Source organism: Bubalus bubalis, chromosome 1, assembly GCF_019923935.1.
Source record: "Bubalus bubalis isolate 160015118507 breed Murrah chromosome 1, NDDB_SH_1, whole genome shotgun sequence".
Lineage (NCBI taxonomy): Eukaryota > Metazoa > Chordata > Mammalia > Artiodactyla > Bovidae > Bubalus > Bubalus bubalis.
This window is the reverse complement of record NC_059157.1, coordinates 167,242,027-167,258,286: the sequence shown is the minus strand read 5'-3', so window position 1 is coordinate 167,258,286 and position 16,260 is coordinate 167,242,027. Positions and strand designations below refer to the sequence as shown.

Below are 16,260 nucleotides of genomic sequence, written 5' to 3'. Positions count from 1 at the left end.
TCAAACTACCGCACAATTGCACTCATCTCACACGCTAGTAAAGTAATGCTCAAAATTCTCCAAGCCAGGCTTCAGCAATACGTGAACCGTGAACTTCCTGATGTTCAAGCTGGTTTTAGAAAAGGCAGAGGAACCAGAGATCAGATTGCCAACATCCACTGGATCATGGAAAAAGCAAGAGAGTTTCAGAAAAACATCTATTTCTGCTTTATTGACTATGCCAAAGCCTTTGACTGTGTGGATCACAATAAACTGTGGAAAATTCTGAAAGAGATGGGAATACCAGACCACCTGACCTGCCTCTTCAGAAATCTGTATGCAGGTCAGGAAGCAACAGTTAGAACTGGACATGGAACAACAGACTGGTTCCAAATAGGAAAAGGAGTACGTCAAGGCTGTATATTGTCACCCTACTTATTTCACTTATATGCAGAGTACATCATGAGAAACGCTGGGCTGGAAGAAGCACAAGCTGGAATCAAGATTGCCAGGAGAAATATCAATAACCTCAGATATGCAGATGACACCACCCTTATGGCAGAAAGTGAAGAGGAACTAAAAAGCCTCTTGATGAAAGTGAAAGAAGATAGTGAAAAAGTTGGCTTAAAGCTCAAGATTCAGAAAACAAAGATCATGGCATCCGGTCCCACCACTTCATGGGAAATAGATGGGAAACAGTGGAAACAGTGGCTGACTTTATTTTTTTGGGCTCCAAAATCACTGCAGATGGTGATTGCAGCCATGAAATTAAAAGACGCTTACTCCTTGGAAGGAAAGTTATGACCAACCTAGATAGCATATTCAAAAGCAGAGACATCACTTTGCCAACAAAGGTTCGTCCAGTCAAGGCTATGGTTTTTCCTGTGGTCATGTATGGATGTGAGAGTTGGACTGTGAAGAAGGCTGAGCACTGAAGAATTGATGCTTTTGAACTGTGGTGTTGGAGAAGACTCTTGAGAGTCCCTTGGACTGCAAGGAGATCCAACCAGTCCATTCTGAAGGAGATCAGCCCTGGGATTTCTTTGGAGGGAATGATGCTAAAGCTGAAACTCCTGTACTTTGGCCCCCTCATGCGAAGAGTTGACTCATTGGAAAAGACTCTGATGCTGGGAGGGATTGGGGGCAGGAGGAGAAGGGGACTACAGAGGATGAGATGGCTGGATGGCATCACTGACTCGATGCACGTGAGTCTGAGTGAACTCCAGGAGTTGGTGATGGACAGGGAGGCTTGGCGTGCTGCAATTCATGGGGTCTCGAAGAGTCGGACACAACTGAGCGACTGAACTGAACTGAACTGATGTATGTTTAAATTTGCATATTTGTATGTATGACATTGTTCACAATAAAAAGTACTTCTTTATTATTGTGATGAACCATGTGACAGGTGTATGTTGAGTGTAAATTTCTAACTAAACATATGTTGTTCCTTTCTATATTAAGCCTGGGGATTGCTGTCAAAGATATGTGACAGAAAGTAATTAGAACAGATTATTGAGTGCCTTAGTGAAAAGGGGCTAAATTATCTAGTTATCTATCCAGCTGCCTATTCATCCATCCATCCATCCATCTATCATCCATCCATCTGTCTATAGTAGCAAACGGTACATAGCATAGTACAAAATGACAATGTTAACAACTGCTGAAGCTAAGTGAAGATACAAATTTGAACAATTTTATTACAAAAAGAACTTAAAGGACGGACATTCCCTGATGGTCCAGTGGTTAGGACTCCATGCTTTCACTGCCAAGCATGTGGCCAGGGAAGGAAGATCCCATAAGCTGAGTGCTGCAGCCAAAATAAATAAAATGAAAACATCTTTGTAAAAAAAAAAAAAAAAAAACTTGAAGAAAAAAATATGCATATCTGGATGCCAAAAGCGAGGTAGAATCTCTGGAGTCTGGGCCTGGAAATCTGTACTTTTAACACAAGGCAGGTGAAACCTTTGACCAGGCATGTTTGAGTTGTTACAGTGTAAAGAAAAATAACAGTTCTCAACCACACCAGGTAGAAATTAGCATTCAAATGTGATTTGAGTGATTGAAAAACAGCTTGAAAAAATATACCAATTTTGAAAAAAAATTTAAATCTATAAAAATGTTTTTTAAAAGTAATGGATATCAATCCATTTAAAGTAAAGTATACCAACACACTGCCTCACAAGCTGCAGGTACTCATGGAATTTACCTCCTCCCTCCTTTGAGCCACTGGTTTCTTTTTTCACCACTCTAAATTCTCTCCCCTTTCATGTAAACTTTACAATATGGTTTTTATCAAGAATGTTATATAAGGCAGGATAATGTCCAACTGGTACAATCAGGAATGTTGCTAACTTAATCTTCTCTTAAAATGCACTGAATTGTTTCAGACGTCTCACTCAGCAAGGCGAAAAAGTGCCATAAGTTGAAGAAAGGCTGACTTTTGGCTTTCTATCAAATGGAAATCAGAAAACTGAGCTGTGTCTCCATAATAGGCTAGCATTACACGGTCCACAGATCTCTTAATTGTAAAGGCCTTGGCATTTTCTAGGCTGAGGTTACTTAGAGGGAAATTGAAGCCAAGTGAAATGTAATTATGAGGGAAAGGAGACACGGACATTGTAGGATGAGGTTGGGGAAGTTGGTTTGCGGCTGTGTAAGGTAGCCCTGATATCTTAAACGGCATCTCACAGCAAAGAGCACTTTCCTGAATACTGCTTGCTGTAACAAACACTGCAGCTGCTTTATATGCTCACTCTGCAATTTCACCTTTGTAAACAGTGACATACTAGCAAAGTTCAATAAAACCACAAGCCCTAGAGCCATACCAGGGATATTTGAAACTTCAATCACACAACTGAAAAACGACCAGCAGCTCTTCACAGTTGAATATTTACCAGAATGGCTTCCCAGGTGGCACAGGGATAAAGAATCCACCTGCCAACGCAAGATACACCAGTTTGATCCCTGGGGCGGGAGGATCCCCTGGAAGAGAAAATGGCAACCCATTCCAGTATTCTTGACTGGAGAATCTCAGGGAGAGAGGAGCCTGGTGGGCTACTATTTATGGAGTCGCAGAGTAGGACATGACTGAGAAACTAAACAACAATTGACTAGAATCTGTCAGTCTCTTGGCAAGAGAGACTCTAGGCACATGGGAATCTTGCAGTTCTTTAGGCACAAGGCTTGGAAACCTGCATATGAAATCTAAAACCTTGGCCTCTGCCTGCCTCCAGTGCCTTCTGCTGTGAGAAGAGAGAAAAGAAAGCAAGAGGTCCTGTCTATACAATTTCTGAGTAGTCTGAAATTTCTGTCTGTTCAGTTTCTGAGAAGCGGCAGGAAATACAGCTAGTTCTTGCAAAGTCCTAGTCCATCTATCGCAGTCCCCTTGTCGTTTAGTCACTAAGTCGTGATTGACTCTTTGTGATCTCATGGACTGTAACCTGCTAGGCTCCTCTGTCCATGGGATTTCCCAGGCAAGAATACCAGAGTGGGTTGCCATTTCCTTCTCCAAGGGATCTTCCCTACCCAGGTATCGAACCTCCATCTCCTGCATAGGCAGGTGGGTTCTTTACTGCTAAGCCACTTAGGAAGCCATCATGGTCCCCTATTTGGGTTTAATATATAACCTTTAGGGGGTGATATCCTTTGCACACAAGATGGGATACTTGGAGGAGGGTAGAAGCCTGGGTAGCTGGTAAACTGTGTATGCCAGCACATTTCACACAGTATGGATAGTGGTTCAGACAGATTAACCCCAGACAGATAGCTCTGTAACCTTTTTGTTCCTCAGTCCTCCTGTGTGTCATGGACATGAGGACAGTTGGATCCACCTTACAAACTGTTGTGAAGACTAACCAAGGTTACATTCGGATAGCACTTAACACAGTGCCTGGAACAGAGCAAATCGTGGACAAGTATGTACTTCACTAGGTAAAATTAACTAACTGGTAAAGAGACCAAGAATACATGTCTGTATTAAAATGTAGTTTAAAAAATGCTATCTGTCATTCAGTCATTTATCATGTATTGCCCAGCATCCATGTGTAAGACCTTATGCTGGGTTTTAGGCTGACACCAAAAATTCCCATCTCCCATCACAGCAGATGGTGATTGCAGCCATGAAATTAAAAGACGCTTACTACTTGGAAGGAAAGTTATGACCAACTTAGATAGCATATTGAAAAGCAGAGCTATTACTTTGCCAACAAAGGTCCGTCTAGCAAGGCTATGGTTTTTCCAGTGGTCATGTATGGATGTGAGGAGTTGGACTGTAAAGAAAGCTGAGCGCCAAAGAATTAATGCTTTTGAACTATAGTGTTGGAGAAGACTCTTGAGAGTCCCTAGGACTGCAAGGAGATCCAACCAGTCCATTCTGAAGGAGATCAGCCCTGGGTGTTCTTTGGAAGGAATGACGCTAAAGCTGAAACTCCAATACTTTGACCACCTCATGCGAAGAGTTGACTCATTGGAAAAGACCATGATGCTGGGAGGGATTGGGGGCAGGAAGAGAAGGGGACGACAGAGGATGAGATGGCTGGATGGCATCACCGACTCGATGGACATGAGTTTGAGTGAACTCCGGGAGTTGGTGATGGACAGGGAGGCCTGGCATGCTGCAATTCATGGGGTCGCAAAGAGTCGAACACGACTGAGCAACTAAACTGAACTGAATTCAAATGTATTACAAAATAGTAAGTACTCAGGAACTTTTACTTATATTCAAAAGAATCATTAATGCTTCCTTTTGTAAGTGACCCTTTAAATACTTACTGCTCCTGAGCCATTGGGGAAGACCCCACATCATATTAAACTTCTATTAATTTATTCAAACAAAGCAAAATAAAGACAAGTGTAAATCTGATGGCTGCCTGGAGAAACAGCCCCATATTGGAGGTTTAAAAGCAACAGACGCATTGTCTCTGATTTAGCTTACCTGTGGATTCTGGATTGAATATTGTAATAGCTGGGTAGCTACTGTTTTGAAAGAAAGAAAATCTAAACACACATGTTTAGGGGTAGCCTCCTTGAAATCACTGCTGAAAACAAATTAGTTCAAATCATACTTGACAGAGGCATCCAGAAACATGGCCTCTGATCCACCCCAAATCATATACATTTAGGGTTTAACTAGATTCTTGCAGTAAATTCACTAGATGTATTGTGTTCTTTTGCTTTCTCTTTTTTTTACATTTCTTAACTTTATATTGACAGATGAAAAGGACTGGAGGCCCAAAAACTGATTACTATTTTTGTAGCCAATATATCAAATCAGATCACCCATTATTGTTGATCCCTTTCTATCTTTAACTTGTATTCAAAAAAATACTTTAAAAACATCTTCATAGGAAGTTTACAAATATTATTTTCATAGAAAGCTTTATAGAAGAGATACTAAAATAGAGGTGAAAACCTGTGGCACAGAAAGTTATTAAAAAGGCTCTTCTCCAGGCTTCCCTGGGGGCTCGGTGGTAAAGAATCACCTGCCGATCCAGGAGACACGAATTCAGTCCTGGGTCTAGGAAGATCCAACATGCCACAGAGCAACTAAGCGCGTGTCACACAACTCCTGAGCCTGTGCTCTAGAGCCCAGGAGGCAAAACCACAGAGCCCGCGTGCTGCAACTACTGAAGCTGGACAGCCCTAGAGCCCATGGGCCCGTGCTCCGCAACTGAAGTCACTACAGTGAGAAGCCCATGGACCATAGCGAGAGTAGTCCCACTCCCCGAAACTAAAGAAGAGCCATGAAGCAACGAAGACCCAGCACAGCCAAAAATAAATAAATAAATTTCTTTTTTTTTTTCTTTTAAAGGGATATTCTCCAAGCCTTTTCACTTTCTTTCTTTGTATCTTCCCTGGTGGCTCAGTCTGTAAATAGTCTACCTGCAACTTCGGCGACCTGGGTTCAATCTCTGGGTTGGGACGATCCCTTGGAGAAGAAAATGGCAACCCACGACAGTATTCTTGCCTGGAGAGTCCCATGAACAGAGGAGTCTCGTAGGCTACAGTCCATGGGGTCATAAAGAGTTGGACACAATTACGTGACTAACACTTTCACTTTTCTCCAACACTGTACAGTTAATAGGAAGTTCAGGCAGAATCAGACTGGCAATCCAGTTCCAGAGGCTAGACCATGTTACTATTTTGCCCGAGCCTTTCTTTTACCCAGTGCAGCTACCTACTTTTCCTCCACACCAAAACTCTTCAATATTTATTTTTGAGGTGGGACAGAGCTGAAAGTAGAACAATACAGCTGACTCTGAACAATGAGGACTCAAGGTGCTGACCCTCAGCAGTCCAAAATCCACCTATAACTTCATAGTTTTTCCTTTTGTCCCTGGTTCACGTTTGTCCTTGGATTCAATTAACTTCCAATCATGCAGTACTATAGTTCTTATTCAGTGAAAAAATTCTGCATGTAAGTGGATCCTCACTGTTCAAACCTGTGTTGTTTAAGGGTCAACTGTATGTACTATTCAATGAGCTTTTTGTTTCTGTAGGGCACAGCATTCTGGTGACAGACAATAAAATCATAAAGCAGAAACAACTAATTCAGATATGCTACTTTTCAGAATATAAAATTCATTTTAACTGGGTGGGTCTGGCTTTTGAAATGTTTTTACAGTAATGGTGATACATTTATATTAATCTCTTTTGGCTCAGCAAAAGTTTTGTGGATTATAGAGACTAACTCATATGTAATGTTACCATGGATAATAAAAATGTTCGCTGTACATTTTAAACTGAGTCAGTTTATGTATTTTAGTAAATGGAATGAGGTAGGTGAATAATTCATTTTACAAAAGAATTCTGCAGTAAGATTTCTTGAGATGTAAATAGAGCTCAGGAAGAAGATGAGCTTCCCAGGTGGTACAGGGGTAAAGAATCCACTTGCCAAGCTGGAGATGCAGGTTCCATTCCTGGGTTGGGAAGATTCCCTGGAGAAAGGGATGGCTACCTGCTCCAGTATTCTGCCTGGGAAATCCCATGGATAGAGGAGCCTGACGGGCTACAGTCCATGGTGTTGCAAGGAGTCGGACACGACTGAGCAGAGACAGATACTGGATCATGAAGGATTATAGGATATATGCACTTTACACATCAGTTTCTCTGGGGAAAAAAAAAGGAGGTTGCATATTCTAAAATTTCCTTTCTTTAAAAGCTTTTTGATTGTTAGTTGACTCACATGGAGATAGCTCCCCTAAATTTTTACATTTTTGTCACTTTTGTATTGTCTATAGTATTATATTTTTGTGCTCATCATATAAATTACAAATGTAATTCTCTTGATCACATACTATTTCTACAACCTTATATGTAGTGATAACTATGTTAAATTATTTATATATACTAAATATGTATTTTATATACCAAACACATGACATATAAACTGTTTACCTGTTATACACATATTTATATATGTAAATATGTACCCAGGGAAGCCTAGGTAAACAAGTCATGTTTCTAAATTCTCAAGCAAATAACTGTTTTTACACTTCAATTTAAACATATCTTGTATGTGTGCTTAAGTCGCTCAGTCATGTCTGACTCTTTGCGACCCCATGGACTGTAACCTGCCGGGCTCCTTTGTCCAGGGGGATTCTCCAGGCAAGATTATTAGGGTGGGTAGCCATTCCCTTCTCCAGGGGATCTTCCCAACCCAGGGATTGAACCCAGGTCTCCTGCATTGCAGGTGGAGTCTTTACCAACCGAGCCAGCAGGGAAGCAAAAATATCTTGAATGAGGCCAAATAGAAAATTGGATTTTTAGGTGAAAATTTTTAATATTTTTTAGAGAATATTTAAAGCATTTTTTAAGCAGTAGTACGCTATTAAGAGCTAATTAATCCCCCAAATGAACTAATACAATATACATAAAATAGTGTCATTGGGTTTCAATTTTAGATAACAACTACTAATTATCTATGAGATTTTAGGAACTTTGCATACATTGCTTGAGATGGATTGTAATTTTCACTACGTAGGTAAGGAAACAGAAGCCCTTGAGTTTAAATAATCCAATTAAGGTCACAGTTCTATAAACTGGGCAAAGGGTTGTTCAAAACCATCATCAGAGGCCAGGTTAATATTCTAAATGGACTGAAAATTACTTTCTGCAACTCACTGATTACTGTACCATCCCTCTAAAATGAAAACAGGCTCCTCTACTGAGCTCCCTTTCAACTTCCCTTTTGTAAGGTTTTTGAAATATGTGTGTAATTAGGAGAGAAATGATCCATGAACCCAGAGGAAAAAAATTCTTCAGAGGTCACATGTTCCAGATCTGGGTCAGATTCAGTAAACATACTGGTATATGTACTTAATTTAGACAGAATGATTGGGCATTCAAGCCTGGGAGAGGACGAGCATAACGGGAAACACTCTCCAACCAGAATCAGTTTCCTAATTTTTCTCTGGTATTCCTGATGTAATACTATTTCAATGCAGCCTGACACACAGTAGCAGTTGCCAAGTGGACAGAGTCCAGGGAAGACCTGCCATCCTGGCTAAAGCAGAAGGAAAGAGGAATCCCTACAGCTCAGTAAGAGTTACAGAATTCCCCAACATTTTCTCATTTTCTCTATTCCCTCATGTTGGGGGTGAAAATACAATTTTTAAGTAAAGGAATTAAATATCATTTCTACTGTGTGTATTTAATTATTCAAGTACAGAAACATATATTTATGTACCTATATAAACAACTAAGAAAATGATGCCCTGAAACAGGGACATGATCAAATGTGCAGATGTTTTACCTCTTTTCCACTGGGAAAACTTCTTTCAACACCTTTATAAGTACATAAACTTCCAACATTAAAATAACTCAAAAACAAATGAGACATTACATTTGAAATGAAAATTAACACCTTCTGTAGACAAACCTAAAGAGGATACTTTGTGTAGATTTTTAAATTGGATCAAGTAGTTAAAGATATTTTTAAATAAATATTTTTAGATTATGACATTAAATCAAGTGTCTTTTTAAATTTTTTTGTTACAATACTATTCAAGAGTACTTAGCAGAAACTTTCAAAAGCATTAAGAGGATATGCAATGTTTCTACAAGGATTTTCCAAATATTAACTCATCATTTGATGTTACTACTTTCAAAATGAATGTAGACATATCTTTGTCTTAAACACTCCACTCTTATCAAGAATATTTAAGAAAGTCAAATTTGCTACATATATTACCCAAATAATATAACAGTTTGTACTCATGAGTGTAAAATTACAAAATATTCATGTCAAAATTGAAGAAAAACTATGCAAGTATTTCATAGAACTTGTGACATACAGAACATACCCAGACAAGAATGAAGATATACCTGTATAAAAGTTTGAACAAATTGATTTCCTAAGTTTCTTCTTGCACAAAGTCCTGCACCTCAGCAATCAAATATGATGATTTTCAAGGAGGTGGATAATTATATAAAAGAAATTTGGAACTATTCCAAATATGACTTAGGATGAGCTGATGCTGCTGGTTCACTCTGAGAATCACTAATTTTAGAGGACTTTTTCACAAAGTTTATGAGGTTTGAAACCATTTTCCAAGTGGTTTTGACATATCCTTCACTGCCCCCTCACCCGCTGACACACACCCCCTCAAATTCAGATCTATATGTGTCTATCCCTCACTCAAAAACAGTCCACTTCTAAAAGAATCATTGTCTTAATAAATTCAATTAAACCTTCAGTTTACTAATACAATACCTATTTTTTCCCCTCAAACCTCATTTGTAGACCCAAGTAAATTTCCTCTAAAGGTAAAGAGAAATCCAAAATATTGTTGTAGGATTTTAAGTGATACATTCTCATTCTCAAAAAAGTAGTACAGACTGAAACAGTAGTAACTGAAAAGTACATAAATATCCAGCACAATAGTTAAGAAGACACATTATAGTGAAACATTATAAAGTCACATTTCTTTAAAAAATATGGTCAGAAATAATTTGCAAAATAAGCAAAATGCTTATAATAATCTGCATATAATTATAATACGGATAGTTTTGTCTTAAAAGTATTTAAGATCTAGAGACATGCTAAAATACAAATCATATTTCCTTTAAAATTTTTTTCTATAAGAAACGTATAACAGAATTTGTAATCTGAAATGAAAAAAAATAAAGAGAAACAGAACTGACAATCTACTCTCTTAAAATGATTTTAACTAAAAAGAACTCAGGTTCACCAAAGATGAAAAGTTTACGCACACTTTCAAGCACAATACTCTATAGATTTGAAACCAGTCTTGGCTCCTGTGGAGTACTGAGATGATTAGTTTTATGTGTTTCTTGATTACAAGGGGACTGGATAGTTGAGTGGGTACAGTATGAATAAAGTCTGGTGATTGTGAAGAATTCAGTCATTCCTATTCCATACTTGGGCAACTTAATAGGTTGCTGTTACATGCACTGGAATGAAGAAACAATCTTACTCAAAAAGCAATTATAGAGGCCTGCACTAACAAGATAAACTTAGGTCTGTGATTTTGGAATAAAATACACAATTTAAGTGTCCAGAGATACATGGAATCTAGAACATGGAATAAATATTTAATTATATATTTGCATGAAATCAGTCATACAATAGTAAACAGTTATTTATTTTCATTATGAATAAATGAAAATGTTGGCAAAATCTAATCAATGTATATTAAGCTTTTATATTTTATACATTTTTCTTATTTTAGTCTCATCATGGTTCCTTCCAAACAAAAAGTCTATGACAGGATATTTCCTTCATTTTAGGAAGATGTTGGTTATGTGGCTTTATTTTAAAACCAAAGAATTCGATTAAACGGGAGCAAACTGATAGTCACAGTTGATACATAACTTTTACCAAACATATTAGTTTAACTTTTTAAAAGAGAATATCAAGCTTCTTTATTTTAATTTTCAGAGGAGGCATGTTTCTGTTACTTGGAGTATAAGAAATAGCAGAAGAGTAACATAATCATGATGTTTTAGGAAACATGACCATGCCAATCATGGTATCTGAAAGATTACCAGAAAATATATTATTGTGTCATTTTTTGGTTAGTCTTCTAGTGTCAAAAACTGTAACAAGACAGGATGTCATAGGACCTACGATAAAATCATACTAAGAAATCTTACATGTACAAAAATAGCCATTTTAAAATATTATCAGCAAAAGTACATATACTTATATCACAAAAAGGATCCCTCCTACCTATACCCCATTTCTCATTTCATTTTGTGTCTTCCAAGAGGTTTTCTAAGCAAACACAAATATGTGTGTGTGTGTGTGTGTGTGTGCGTTAATCACTCAATTGTGTCCAGCTCTTTGGGACTCCATGGCTTGCAGCCCACCAGGCTCCTCTGTCCATGGAATTCTTCAGGCAAGAATATTGGAGTAGGTTGCCATTCCCTTGTCCAGGGGATCTTCCTGACCCAAGGATAGAACCTGAGTCTCCTGCATTGCAGGCAGATTTTCTACTATCTGATACCTTCTAATACAAATGGCAGTTTCCTTTATACTGTTTCTTATTTTGCTTTTTCATTTATTAAAATATCTTGATGTTGATTACACTTCAGTTCATATAACCTTGTTTTTTTTTTTTAAATGACTACAGCACAGTTCAACAGGCTATTTGATGAAAATTTAAACTGTTCCCAATTGTATGCCATTACAAACAATGCTGAAATAAATTTATATATACTTCTCTGTGTATTTGTGTGTTAAATCCCTGGAAGCAGAATTGCCTGTCTAAAGTTTTGAGCATTTTTGGTATTACTGTAAAACTCTTCTTCATGAATCTGAATCAGCTCACAAACCAGACAAAATTGTGTTACATTCCTAACACTATGTTTTATCAAAAGTTTTGTCACTGCAAACTGAAAGGTGAAATATTTCAGGTGTATTTTCCATATCTCGAGCAGTTTTTATTATATGTTGAAAAGTCACTTTCAGTTACACTTCTGTGAACTGCCTGTTTGTCATGTGCCCATTTTACTGTTTGCTCGTTTTTTTTAATTTATTTTCATGTTATTTATCTGAATAATATTAAAACTTCAAGAATATTTTCTCAACTTTGTTATTAATTTTTACTACATTTTTGCCATAGTTTTTTTTGACTAAAAAGTCAAAAAGAATTAACTACAAAAATGAAGTCTAATTTTAAATACTTTTTTTTAAAAGGACAGTGTCTCTCTCTTCCTGAAGAACCAGTACTATAAAAGTGATTTTAGGACAATGCTACTTTAATATAAAAGGGTATAAAAATTACTATGTTTTCTGTTTATAAAAATGTAAACAGGCTGTGAAATCCCTCAGGCAAAACTTTTCAACTTTTCAATTGTGTGCCTATAGGAAATCATAGCAATCGATACTAAGGAACCAGATAAAGGAAGGGATTTTCAAAGAAAGAACCTGAAAGAGAACATTCAAAGAGAAAGCAAATAGAGCAAAGAAAATGAAACGCTTTGTGATAGAAAATATATTTCTTCCACACTGAATGACAACTAACTTATCCATAAAGGAATTATATACATAAATTACCATTTATACCCTCAGGATCCTTACTAATATTTTTCCTATTATAATATTACTTTTCATTTATAAACATGTATATATTACAGAACTATGTAACAGAACATGAATATACATATAATATAGTCATCCTTAGAGCTATCACAGGTTCAATTTCAGACCATGATAAAGCATACATGTATATAATAAACATACAGACATACAAATATTTACACATACTGTGTTTCAACTTGTTTGTTTCTGTTTGCATTTCAATTTATAATATACTGTGGACATATTTTCACTTTAGAACACTTAGAACTAACAGATGTTTTAAACTATTATTATCCATTGTAATGTACAATAAATTATATAACCAAATTCCAATCAATGTTTACAAAACTATGCCCAAATTTTCTTCTAACAACAATCCTACTGTGACCACCTTTGACACATATATTTATTTGTACACTTAGGAAGGAGCATGATGAATTTCAGCAAGTGAATGAATATTTGAAAATTTTGTTATCACCATAAAAAAGTTTTATCAATACATTTCCACTAAGAGTATATTTCTCTTATCACATCATCAGAGAATTATCACACTTTCAAAACCTGGGAAACAGGCAAACACTATCTTACTCTGCATTTTCCTGATAGTTAATGTGGCTGAGGGTCTTTCTACCACTTGTCATTTGTGTTTCTCTTACTTTGAATTGACATTCTTTATTCTTAGATGGTAAAGAATCTGCCTGCAATGTGGGAAACCTGTGTTCCATCCCTGGGTCCAGAAGATCCTCTGGAGAAGGGCATGGCAACCCACTCCAGTATTCTTGCCTGGAGAATTCCATGGAGAAAGGAGCCTGGCAGGCTACAGTCCATGGGGTCGTAAAGAGTCGGACACCACTGAGCAAGTTAACACTTTGGGTTCTCAAATTGGAGTGTTTAATCCTCAGTCCTTAATGAGAGTTCTAGGCATATTAGAAAATTAGCTCTTTTTCTATTAACAATTGCCATTTGTATGTTTTTTTTTTTCTTGCAAATGTTAAGAATCATGTCCCTACATGGACTTTAGGTTTTTCTATCAATCTCAAAAATGCTTTCCCACATGCCACACTCACAAATACTCATTCAGCTTTTCTAGGTTTCATATATTTAAGACTTAAATTGTTTAAATCATCTACATTTCATTGCTATGTTAAAAGTGAGGGAAAGTTCAAGTTTTATTATTAGGTTACCCAAATAAATACCTAACTGTCCTACATGATCAATTAAATGTTATTTCTTCTCCATTCCCTGACTTTACGAAGTATGCTTATCAAATGTAAGCTTTCCTTTTACTCGTCTGTCTCTTCAGTTTCCTTGTTTGGTAGATCTATTCCCTATTCTATGGCCTTTAAATCATAGCTTTATAATACCTTTTATTTTATAGTAAAAATCCGCATTTACATATGTACACTTTCCTTGGAATTGAAATCTTCCGGGCATGTAGTTGTTTTTCCACTTGAGCTGAACAGTTGTTTTGAAATCAATCCCCCCCCCCCCCAATTTGGTTATGATGCTGTTTAATTTATATGTTCTTTCAGAGAAATTATATCTTTAGAACAATGTGTTTTACTATATTTTCACCTATACATTCTCACATAGCATATTTTCATCTATGTCTCTAGGGCTTTATGCCTCTTTAAAAATACATTTTCCAAGTTATTTCATGCCAAATTAAATGGCTTATTTTGTTTTAATCTATATTCTAGTTTAGATATATAATATCTATTGAAAATTTAAAATTGCAGTTAGATGCAATTAGACACTTCATTAAATTTTTTTTTTATGACATTTTAGGTTGCTTTCAAGGTACACAACTGCATTATGTGTAAAAAGGGCTAATTTTGTGTCTTCTTTTCTAATCAGAATGTTAATGTGTCCTCCTGCCTACCTCACTGGCCTACACAACAACGTCACAGGATATGATCATGACCATTCTTTGCTTTTCCAAATTTCCTGGAAATGATGCTAGTGTTCCAAGTTTTCCCACGATAGGTTTATCGAGATAGACAGATGGTGGTTATCCTTCTACTCCTAACATAGTCACACCCAAGAAAAAATACTAAAGCTTTACCCTTTTAAGAAGGTGGAAAAACCTTACTGCATAGTATCTTCATCCTTGTACTAGTTTGAGTGGATACCTACTAACTATGCAACAAAAAAGTAAAAACTAAATTGTAGATCCTAAAAGAAGATAAGATCAGAAAAACAAAGGAAAGAAAACTCTAAGTCTTGAAATATAAACGTTTTATTCTATAGAAACAAAGCAACTGCTCCCCGAAACCCTGCAAGCCCCCTACCCCCGCAGTTTGAAGTGAAGTTGCTCAGCTGTCTGACTCTTTGTGACCCCGCGGACTGTAGCCTGCCAGTTTGCTGCCGCTAAGTCGGTTCAGTCGTGTCCGACTCTGTGCGACCCCATAGAAGGCAACCCACCAGGCCCCTCTGTCCCTGGGATTCTCCAGGCAAGAAGAGTGGAGTGGGGTGCCATTTCCTTCTCCCGCAGTTTACCTGAACGTAAAAGTGATGGGTTCTCTCGTCCCTCTGCCAGAAAAGCACGTCCAGAAGTGACTACAAACCCTTTTACCTGCAAGTCGACCTGACCTGGGTCCCCAGCGCTGTGAGGAGCAGGGGGGAGGGCAGCCCGAGACCCCAGCGGAGCCCAGTCCCGCGCAGGAGACGCAGGAAAGGGGCGCAGTGAGGCGGGGCAACTTCTGCGCAGGAGGGAAGGTCTCCCCAACAAAGCCTCTGTCCCAAGGCCACGGCCGCCGACTTCAGAGCCGGGGGGGTGGGGGGGGGGGGTGTGTGACACCGACCCCCAGCCAGCGCCGGAGACGGCTCCCTCCCGACGGCCCAAAACTTCGGAAACCGCCTGAGGATGCGCCGCGGGGCGTATCGAGCCCAGGACGCCACGCGCCGTCGAGTCCTCTGGCCTCGAACCTCTTCTCTGGGCGCCCGCGACCCCGCTCTCCGTCCGCCCGGCCCCACTCACCGCCCTGCCAGCCGTTCGCTCTGCATCCGGGACGCCGGGCCCAGGGTCTGATTTTATCCGCGGAGGAAGATAAAGGGGCGGGTCGGGAAAAGGGAAATGGAAGAGAAGGATTTTGAAACGAAAACCCAGAGTCCCGTCGGGGAGGGGCGCGGGCCGGGGGCGGGGTCCCGGGAAAGGACCCTCCCGGAGTGCCCGCCCCGCCCCTGCGCTGGGAGCTCCGCAGCCGGGGTCAGCGGTCCTTAGAGGCGCGGCCACGGCTTGGAGCTTGCTAGCAAGTAAAAAGACCAGGCGCAGAAAATGAGGAAGAATTAGTTGTCTCCGTTCTCCTGTGAGGTGAGGATAGAGATAAGAGCAAGTCGACGGCGGCCTGTAATCCGAGAGGCACTTTCTTGAACCTGTGAGGCAGGGTTTCCAGACAGAGATTTCGGAGTCCAGGAAGGAAAAAAAAAAACGGTCTTTCGTAAGAACCCTGTTAATTTGCATCTGTCCCACCCCCCAGCCCTTTGGCTTGGAGACTTGGCTTTGGCGATGCAGTGCTGGCTGGAAACACTGGGAAGCGGGGCCCAGGCATTTGTTTTCCTTTCCACAGGGTTGGAGGAGGCCAGTTTGATGTTGGAGGGAGGAAGCAAGCGGTGCCAGGAGAGAGAGATGGAGGAGCTGAGTTGCCTATGTTTTCTGAGAGAAAAATGGCATTTGTTAATTACTGTTGTTCAGTTCAGTTCAGTTCAGTCGCTCAGTCGTGTCCGACTTTTTGCGA

At 38.9% G+C, this 16,260-nt stretch overlaps 1 protein-coding gene across 6 annotated transcripts in view; it reads right to left on the bottom strand.

Annotated features, from left to right (window-relative positions):
* The window catches only part of PLSCR4 (phospholipid scramblase 4), a 40,726-nt gene extending 24,816 nt beyond the window's left edge, over window positions 1–15,910 (bottom strand). For 3 of the 6 annotated variants that reach the window (XM_025290388.3, XM_044946289.2, XM_006057480.4), the window contains exon 1: window positions 15,504–15,910. The gene's annotated coding sequence lies outside the window, so the exon portion shown is untranslated. The other 3 variants (XM_006057481.4, XM_006057482.4, XM_025290382.3) reach the window with 3 other exon arrangements.
* Window positions 15,911–16,260: the final 350 nt, after the last annotated feature.